The 9757-nt window shown below is 41.1% G+C and overlaps 1 long non-coding RNA gene across 1 annotated transcript; it reads left to right on the forward strand.

Moving 5' to 3' along the window:
* The first annotated feature begins 279 nt into the window (after positions 1–279).
* LOC125057385 lies at positions 280–1075 on the forward strand. Its single transcript, XR_007118197.1, has 2 exons — positions 280–529; positions 960–1075. It is a non-coding gene; the product is annotated as an uncharacterized LOC125057385 (long non-coding RNA).
* The last annotated feature ends 8682 nt before the right edge of the window (positions 1076–9757 follow it).

Here is a 9757-nt window from a genome sequence, read left to right on the forward strand (position 1 = left end):
CAAGTTTGCAGAACTTTTGGAATTTTTTTCACGACCATACAGCAAAAATTAATTTAATTGCAATTTTAACAATGTTCCGGACTGCGGACAAGGTTGCAAAATGAGATTTATTGTCGTCCCAATGTACCATTCACTTGACCGAAGTTTGAAAACTTTTGGAATTATTATCAAATTTTCGATTTCGAATGTCTATAATGACTGGTCTATCTCCTAAACACTAAGATAATGTAAATCGGCCTTTACAGGCCGCACACAAAGCTCCAAATACCACAATTTGAAAATCGAATTTCAATCAGCGCTCAGTCAGTAACGTCATTCATTCGCAAACATTCAACGTTCAACGTCATTTTTTTAAAGATCTGGTTTCAAAATTTTCGTGCTGATATGCCGGTGTACTATGGAGGCTATGTGGGCGGCCCCCACGGCGGCGGCTATTGTCTATTCTCACCGCCTTGCACGCCCACAACGGGAGGCTGCGGGCCCTATGGAACCTTGCCCGGTCCCTGCTGTCCACCATCCTGCTGATTCGGTGAAAATCCTATAAATTCATTAGAACATTGTATTTTAACTCTTACAAATCATTTACTGTAGCAAAAATTAAAAAAATTACATTCTTAGTAATTTTACTGTTCTATCTACTATTTCAGTTCAGATGACGACTCATTGGTCTAGTGGTTAGTACCCCTGACTGCGAATCCATGGGTCCCGGGTTCGATCCCCGGCTGAGACGAACATCGATGTGATGAGCATTTGGTGTTGTGCTTAGGTCTTGGGTGTTTAAATATGTATTTATATGTCTATCTATCTATAGTATGTATGTATATCCGTTGCCTAGTACCCATAACACAAGCTTCACCAGCTTAGCATGGGACTAGGTCTTGTCTTTAAAAAATAATGTAATTTTTATTGTCATTTTGTGTCTATTAAAAGCTCTGGCGAATAATAATGTATTCTTACAGATAAGGAAAACGTATCAAGATGAGCTACTTAACTTGTCACCTCTTCAGTGTAAAACTTGCCTTGCTTTTCAGTGTTTGTAGTTTGGGTAAAAAAATAATAAAATAAATATTTAAAATTAAGGGTTTTAATTAAATCTCCAAGTCTAGCACCGCCAACTCGTATCACTGCCACTAGGGCGGTTCATCTCTAAACTTGAACACGCTGAGGAAGTTTACACCAGGATAGCGCGTGATAACGCTGGCAGAGCGTTGGCGTTCAGTAGATTTGTTCGGATTATGAGCGAGTACATTGCGCGCTCGGCGTTGCGTTTGATGCGCGTTGGTAGCATACTGTTGGCGCTTTGCAGGCGGTCGACGAGCGTTCAGCCGGGTCCAGACGAGTGTTAAGGTGCGTACAGACTATATAACATAACATGTTATACAACATTGCTATACAACACTTTTCAGATAATGTGGACACTGAATGTTATAAAACATGTTATAATAACATGTTATTGATATGTATGCTAGGACGAACCCAGCATCTACGTTTTTTTGTTTTTCTTTTGTTAATTAAAATGGTTATATAACATTGTTATATTGCATTGTTATTCTAATGTGTACAGTATTGTTTTATGTTATCATGTTGAATAACAAGGTTACATAATGTGGACGTGTTATAAAACACAAGTTATATTATTGTTATATGTTACATAGTCTGTACGCACCCTAAAACGTGTAATGTAATCCACCATGTAATGTAACACGAATTCTACGTTTGGACGGCACTCCGAGCATTACACGTAAAGCCTTGTATTCAAAGTAAACATTTGTTGATGAGCGGCAAAAATGTTGCTGAAAACTTTGTTTAAATCAGTATAGGTTGTTCACACGCCAGTCTGCGTTTAAATATTGCACGAGGAAGTAGTGGTGTTGTGTTCTATGTATCTGATGTATAGGATTTCTAATATATAAAAAAAGGGCGCGTGTACTTATGTAAGCGCGTAGTTATACTTCTTTGGCATTATTAAAAATAGTTTTTGATTGCATGCAAATAATTTATTACAATTAAATAATCAAAGACTGGAATAGGAGTCATTATAGTCAATAAAGTTCAGTTTACACTTGAAAAATTAAATAAATATTTAATATAGAAATTTTACCTAAAAATAAAATTTGTATTATGTTTCCTAAGACGTCCGAGGTCCACTATGAGAGTACATCGTTTCCTTTTCCGCCCAAATCGCTAGTATCCGACCTTTTCCCACCACGTGACACCGCCGCCAGCGCCCAGCGTTTGAAACTGGAACTAACTTTTTATCGCGCTAAAGCAAGCCGCCAGAGTTCTTGTTCATTGTTTGTCTCATAATAAGAGAACCAGGAAGAGCTTGTTTGGACCTCGGACGTCTTAGGAAACATAATACAAATTTTATTTTTAGGTAAAATTTCTATATTATGTGTTCCGTTTGACGTCCGAGGTCCACTATGAGAGACGTGTTTGTTATCTCCTGGTGGCTTGTAAAGTTATATATTAATAACTAAAAAACGCAACAATGTGATTTGAATTATTTATATCCGATAGAATCATGATGAAATAAACAATACAAGCTAATTAAAGCCTAAGCTTTAGCATCATTTAATAAACATGATAACAAAATTTTTATTGTTTATAATGAAGTAGAATACTTGGCTAATCATTAAGCGGCCGAAAGTACTGAGAAAGAGACTTCTGATTGAGTCTCAGCATTCTGACTATTATTATCTAGATTTCGACAATAATATATCTTTAATGTACTTTCATGACGCCAATTTGCCTAACCAAGAATATCATTTATGTTTCTAAAACAATTTAGCGAAGCAACAGCTGATCAAGTACCCCGAGATGCTTCGATACCTGATTCCAAAAGGGGTTTCTTGACCCAGCCCCCAAAAATTGTGGGCGTAGCTGGTCTTACAGGATATCTGGTTGTAATAAACAAATTTGTCAAGGAGCCTCATCTATTATTAGAGACAGTTATGAGTGTCCTAAGCCAAAATAAGGGATTTAGATGCTTCTCCGGGCACGATAAAAACGTCCAACTTGACTGTCTATACGTTCCTGTATCTGTTTTAAAACTGAAACCCGGATGCAAAGTGATGGAATCACCGTTATCAATAAAATGCTGAGGCTCGAAAAAGCAAGAGAGTCAAATCATGAACTCTATGCCCAGAAGCCAATAAAATTATTGTGGCTGTGTGTTTCGAGCTATGAAATAAATTTTGCTCATCTAGTTTTAGGCTTTTCAAATAATTTATAACTTTCCCCGCTTCCCATACTGGCAATTACTGCGCGATTGGTCTAGCTATAGATAGGATTGAGCTAGCGCTTTAAGGATATGTTTTACTAATTTATTAGATAAAATTTTAACATCGCTTAGAGCCTCACAAAATTGATGCTATGTCAGATTTGTGAACTAAAATAGATATAGATCTATTTAGATAATAGATTTAGATATATAGATATCTATGCCAGATGATCCTTTATAAATAGGTTTGCTAAGAATCTAGCTACATCAGGAGGAGCCGGGAATCGACAGTTTATATTACTATGTTGACACCAATTTACCCATTTATACCAAATAGGGGCATATGTTTTCCTTGTTGAAGCTCTCAAACACGACGAAATAAGTTGTTTTTCGTCTCGTGTTTTGCAGCCAAAATCAGCCACGCTTCCAACTGTAATAATTTCTGCCCTTGAGGAGGAGGTTGGCCCGTTACGGTATTTATCAGGGTTTTGTTTAGATTCCGTATTGGTAGCGAGGGTGCAAGTGCTCGGCCTTTCAAATCCGGGCGCCAAAAAAGGCTTCCTCCACCTGGGTGCTATTATTATGAAATTCCCTTGGGATAAGTTGAGATGGTGCAGCACTCGAGGTAGAGGCACTGGCGGTGGAAATATCCACGCTAGATCGTATCGCCAGCATTTACTGAAGGCGTGGTGAAGCAAGTGTTGGAGTCTAATAAGTCTAGCGACACATAACTTGCCACGACAAGAGCCTCTCGTGACGCGAAAAGATCTATTTCGGGGGTTCCCCATCGTCTGAATATGTCCGTGGTTGCCTCTTTCAAGAGATGCCATTCGGTGCCCCTGCGATTGCGCGAGAGGTAATCGGCTTCCACGTTGTACATTCCCGGCAAGGAAGTGAGGGATAAGTACAATATTCAAACTGTCCGTCAGTGCCAGAAGATCTTTTGTCAATTTTAACAGCATTTGGGACCTTGTTCCTCATTCGTTTTTTATGTACGATACAACAGTTTTGCTGTCGCTTTGCAGGATTACCATCGAGTTCTTTAGGACTTCGGATGTCAAAGAGATTGCTGCTACCACAGCGTGCATCTCCTTTAAATTGCAATGCCACTCAATCTGACTTTGAGTCCAAGAACCATTCAGGGGTTTGTTGTTGATTAGCGCTCCCCATTGTAGATCCGAGGCATCGGTGACAATGTAATTCACATGCCTTGTTTTGAAGTGAATCGGTGTTTTGTGACTGAGGTTGTGCAAACACCATACCACGTCCTGATTCACCTCTGCAAGAGAACTCGGGCAAAGAGGAGCTCTCCTAAATGCATTGCTGTGTCGCTGCAGCGTTCGGCAACGCAACCTTCCCCGGTGGGTGATGAAGGTCGCAAAATTGAGATACCCTAAGAGGCGTTGGGCCTGCTTGAGGGTCCAATTTGCCGGCTGACAAGCGTGTTATCTATCAGGCACTGACGAATTTTGATAACTTTTTACGGGTAAGGACTTTGCATTTGATAGTGTGTCCCACGTGATACCCAGAAAATCGATCGACCTCGTTGGAGTGCATATCGACTTCTCTCGATTTATGGTCCAGCCCAGGTTCTTCAAAAAGGTCATGGCTACGAGAACCTGGGAGTTAAGAATTGTTCTGTCCTGGTGGACCAGTAAGTAATCGTTCAAGAAAACGATCACTCTTAAGCCCTGACGGCGTTATAGCTCGGCTGTCCAATTTGTCACCGAAGCAAACATTTTCGGAGCTATGACCAACCCAATAGGTAGACAAGTCATTTGAAGGAGCCTTCCCTCGTAACTGATACGCAGAAAGCAACGATGTTCGAGGGAAATCGGTACATGGTAGTAGGATTGCCTGTGATCCAGCTTCACCATCCAATCGCCTTTTTGTAGGAAATTTGGCATTTGGTGGTGATGAAACAGATGAAAAGGTTCTGGTTTCATGAACCGATTTAAAGATTTTAGGCTGAAAATGACTCGATTTTTTCCGTTCTTCGTTATTATGAAATATGAACGATATGATATGATAGATATGAACGACGGAGTCAGCGGTGTTGGCTCCAGTATATGGTCTCGAATCATGGTATGTATTTCCAAGGAAATCGAAGTTGAAACAGGTGTTTGCAACTTTTTTAGGATTTAGGACAGTACTAATAGCGCTTTTCGATTGAAAGTTATTCGAGCGGAGGTTATTAATTTTAGAATGGAAAAAGGAGGTTTCAATTTCACCCAATTTTTGTGATAGTTCCTTAAACATCCGCCCGAAAAGCCCATCGAGTCACTTATGTTGGTATTTATTTGGATTGTTATATTTGCGTCCCCCCTTTTGATGTGAAACATCTATAACCGCACGTAAAACCGATTTCTGGTGTGGCGACAAATGCCGTGGCGATGCCACGCTATATGATGGTATATATACAGTCTATATGCAGTAGTGTGTACGGTGTATTTCGAAGTCACTGATTAAACGAATTAAGTAGTCACGTTTTGAAATAAATTCGTAAATTATTGTATTTAAATGAAAATAAATGATTATTCAATAAATAGTCATCGTTATTTTAACAAAATAATGTCGATGTTTCACATCTTGCCAGGCGTCCCGTGAGGGCTCACATTTTTTATTTTCGTGATCATCGAAGCTGTGACTCTTTTGTCCTTGTTTTGAGTTGTATCGGTTACCAAGAAAGGGCTTTTGACTAACCTGAGACGTTGAAGCTACAGGCGATTAAAAACGTATGCGTGATTTAACGCGTAGGTATTGTTTTAGATTGGTACCCGCGAACTCGGTCATTTTTGACAATACTACCAACATTTTGTAAATATGTAGATAATTTCTCAGGATTAAACATGTACTCCGAAGAGTCTGACTCTCTAACATGTTTTTAAAATTTTACCAAAACATTCTTGCAATTTATTATGTATAGAATTTAAATTAAGAACCCCGTTCGACTGAAGACCACTAAAACGCCACGTAACGCTTTATTGATAAACTCATTTTTAAATCGGTAAAAGCAGGAAAAGCAACGTATTTCTTTTGTATATCAATATAACGTACACAGTTCAAATCAGAAATGTAAAAACCTCTGCATTTAAAATTAATATTATAATTTATAACTCGGAGGCTCTTGAACCGACACGTCTAAATGAGCAATATCATTAAATACAGCCGCATGGTTAAAAAAGGGTCGTGTAGGTTTGCATTATTAGATTCGGTCACTTCATGTAACATGCTAGACGACGCAGCATAATTGTAAAAAAGTATTATTAAGGTGACTCACCAATTACTGCGACAATTGCTCAAACCTGAGAATAATCACGTGAATTACTGCTGTGGCGGCGGTTCTTCATCCTCTTCACTCGTACTCGAACTTTGCGAAGAACTCGGCTTGTCAGAACTTGCAGAGACAATATCTCCCGTGATATGAGACGGCCTTGTAAAGCGCGGGTGAGGCACGTTTGACCGCGTAGCCAACACATTTACACCGATTTTAGCACTTTCATTAGCCATTTTATATTTTTAACGTGAAAACCGAGTTAACCATTTTACGAAATAATTATTTCCACTTTGAAAATAAATTTTAGGTCGATATAACTTTGAATATACTGATTCGTTTTTAAGTGTGCACTAGCGACTGTGCAAGACGAAAAACGACGCAACAAAGAACAAGAACTCTGGCGGCTTGCTTTAGCGCGATAAAAAGTTAGTTCCAGTTTCAAACGCTGGGCGCTGGCGGCGGTGTCACGTGGTGGGAAAAGGTCGGATACTAGCGATTTGGGCGGAAAAGGAAACGATGTACTCTCATAGTGGACCTCGGACGTCAAACGGAACACATAATATCTATAAGGCTAAGTTCAGATGACCGCGCGGTACAAGATCAATATAAACGGTAATAATCGTCTACATTACCGCGCGGTACCGCACGCCAACGCGCGGCGCGCTCCGACCCGCGCGCAAGAGCGGCCGCGCGCGGCACAAGTTTTGCAAACATGTATCGACCTGTTCAGTTGATCCGCGCGGCTTGAGACGGAAAGACACATAGATCGATGAAAAATGAGTACCGAAGTTGAAATTGTGCCTATCGATTTGCTTATCGACGAAATCGAGAAAAGAGATGCAATTTGGAATCTCAATTCTAAAGATTATTCAAATAAAATAATAAAAAGATGGTTAAAAAATTTATCTTCGTGTAACCTCAAGTCGGGATACAAAGTGACAAACAGGCTGGATGAAAGTCTCGTCACTTAAAATTGGATGCACCCAGTATCGTCTTTGTCTTCTTCTGCGACGTCTCAGTCTTCTATATAAAATCCATAAGCAAATTGCCTCCTCCACGTCCATTGTCAATCAATGTTGAAGCCACGCTGCCGCGCGTACATATACCGTCATGTGAATGCTCCAACCGCGCGGCGACGCGCGGCTACGCGCGGTCATCTGAACTTAGCCTTATTCTCTTACGATCGAGACAGAACTCAATGAATTGGCGACGCTATTTGGCGACTCAGTATGGCGACACAGGGGCGCCAGACGTAACCGTGGTAACGTCACTGGCCACGTCGCCATGGCATCTCGGTGAGGTATGGCCCTTTAGGCTAAGTTCAGATGACCGCGCGGTACAAGATCAATATAAACGGTAATAATCGTCTACATTACCGCGCGGTACCGCGCGCCAACGCGCGGCGCGCTCCGACCCACGCGCAAGATCTTGAACCGCGCGCTTCAGCGCGGCCGCGCGCGCCAAAAGTTTTGCAAACCTGTATCGACCTGTTCAGTTGATCCGCGCGGCTTGAGACGGAAAGACACATAGATCGATGCAAAATTAGTACCGAAGATATGGTATTAAGTATTTGGTGATATGCAATATCTTATAGCATCTTCACTGGATTTTAAATCATTTTCAATAGAATCGTATAAAAAATCAAAGGATGCAACTGACATCCGGAAATAGTTAAAAAATTATCTTCGTGTAACCTCAAGTCGGGATACAAAGTGACAAACAGGCTGGATGAAAGTCTGTCACTTAAAATTGGATGCACCCAGTATCGTCTTTGTCTTCTTCTACGACGTCTCAGTCTTCTATATAAAATCCATAAGCAAATTGCCTCCTGAATTTTGGTCTCAAGAACTGAGCAAATTATCATTTATTGCATTTTTAACAATGTTCCGGACCGCAGAGCAGGTTGCAAAATTTTATAGTTTGTTTTAATACCACTCCCGACCTTACATCAAAATTTGAAAACTTTTGGAATTATAATGAATTAATTGTCTTGACTGACTGGACTATAATAACTGCAGCCGAGTTTCATTATCGGACGTCAAGGCAGAATACGAAATTCCATCTGTATCACCTCGACGTCCGTCGTTCCGTAACTTAGGGCAATAGCGCACAAGCGGCCAGGTGGCAGCGGCCAGCGAGATAGATACATATTATGAAATCGACCTGGAGCACGCGCACCTGGCCGTACGCCCTGGCCAGCGGCTCCATCGAACCGCGGCGCGGCGGCCAACGAGATCGGAGCGACCCATCTGCGGCCCGACGATAAATATTTATATACGAAAAATATTTTTGTTTGTTTTTCCGCTTCTTGAGAAACACAAGCACTGCCATTTTCTGTATACATACGCTGTATTTGCACTGACGAATTTGACAGCGGTGACGCGGTGGTTTGGGCCGCGGTGCTTGGCCGCCACCTTTGCGGCCTGGTCGCGCATCTTGGCCGCGTTTAGACCCCATGGGAGATCGTGGTGAGCCGGCGTCAGCTGCGTACGGATTGCGCGTACTCAGTTAACGCGTATTCTGAACGCCTAGTTCCTACCTGCAGCTACGCGTTCACTCTTGGGGTACGCGTACCGCGCGAGCCAACTCGAGCGCGAGCCGATCTTAGTCGGTTTTTTGTCGCGCGTCAAAGAGGACGCACGGGGCCGGCTACGCTACATTTGGACGGCAAAATGAATAAACACGCGTGTTCTTCGAGTTTTAATAATGAAAATATTATCAGACTGATTCAACTTTATGAATTTCACCGGGTCTTGTGGGATAGCACACTAGTTGATTAGCCTATTTCCACACTAATCTTTCACGATACAATTTTTTCATCAACCATCTATCTAGGTTTCCGTTTGTTTCTACATTTGTTCGGGCTGCTGCCAAAACACTTTAATGATATTTAAATAAAAGATTGCTTTGCTCTTAAAAACTAATTTAATGAGTGATCGCGTTGATGGTTGATGATACACTGATGTTATAGAAAAGCGTCGCGCGCAGGCGGCGATCTAACTATATGTACTTATGCTATTTTACAAGGTGTTCGGTTACTTTCCGAACATGCTCCCGGGCGGGAGAAAAAAACAAAATGCTTAAAATTATACACAATAATGAGAAAAAAAAAATTTACTGATAAAAAAATGAGTGTTTATGTTACACGACACTATCTTCGATTATCGAGAATGCCTTTCGCGCACTAACACTTTCACTTTCATTGTGAACCACTGATTTTATTTCACTATTGTCACTGCGTTGCGCGCCCGGTGAGA

Source organism: Pieris napi, chromosome 16 (assembly GCF_905475465.1).
Source record: "Pieris napi chromosome 16, ilPieNapi1.2, whole genome shotgun sequence".
Taxonomy (NCBI): Eukaryota; Metazoa; Arthropoda; class Insecta; order Lepidoptera; family Pieridae; genus Pieris; species Pieris napi.